The following is a 940-nucleotide window of genomic DNA, read 5'->3' on the forward strand; positions in this document are numbered from 1 at the left end:
AGACAAAAGGATTGAAAATGATAGTCCATGCCAATGGAAACTAGAAAGGAGCAGGAGCAGCCACACTAAAGTAAGAAAAAACAGATTTCAAGACAAAAACTATAAGAAGAGACAAAGAAAGTCAGTATATAATGATAATAATGTCAATTCACCAAGAGGATATAACAACTTTAAATATATATGCACCCAACATATATCAACTTATATATCTGGAGTACCCAGATATATACAGTTAATATTGTTAGAGGTAAAGAGAGAGATAGAACTTAATATAATAATAGCTGAGAATTCAACACCCCACCTTCAGCATTGGAAAGATTATCCAGACAGAAAATCAACAAAGAAAAATCAGAAACATTAATGTGCACTATAGACCAAGTGAATTTGTTATTTACAGAACATTTTATTCAATGGCTACAGAACACACATTCTTTACCTCAGCACATGGATAATTCTCAAAAATAGACTGCATACTAGGTCGCAAAAGAAGTCTTAAAACATTCACAAAATTGAAATAATACCAAGCATCCTCTCAGACCACAATGAAATAAAACTAGAAATCCATAACAAAAAGAATTTTGGAAACTATGCCAATATATGGAAATAAAACAATATGCTCCTGAATATCCAGTGAGTCAGTGAAGAAATTAAGAAGGAATTTGAAAAATTTATTGAAACAAAAGATAATGAAAGTACAACATCCCAAAACATATGGAATACAGAAAAAACAATAGTAAGAGGGAAGTTTATAGTTATAAGTGCTTAAAACTGGCCAGGCATGGTGTCTCATGCCTATAATCTCAACACTTTGGGAGGCTGAGGCAGGCTGATTTCTTGAGCACAGAAGTGCAAGACCAACCTGTGCAACATGGCAAAACTCTGTCTCTACCAAAAATACAAAAAATAATAATAATAATAAGATAAAACTTAGCTGGTCATG

The sequence above is a fragment of the Nomascus leucogenys genome, chromosome X (genome assembly GCF_006542625.1).
Source record: "Nomascus leucogenys isolate Asia chromosome X, Asia_NLE_v1, whole genome shotgun sequence".
Taxonomy (NCBI): domain Eukaryota; kingdom Metazoa; phylum Chordata; class Mammalia; order Primates; family Hylobatidae; genus Nomascus; species Nomascus leucogenys.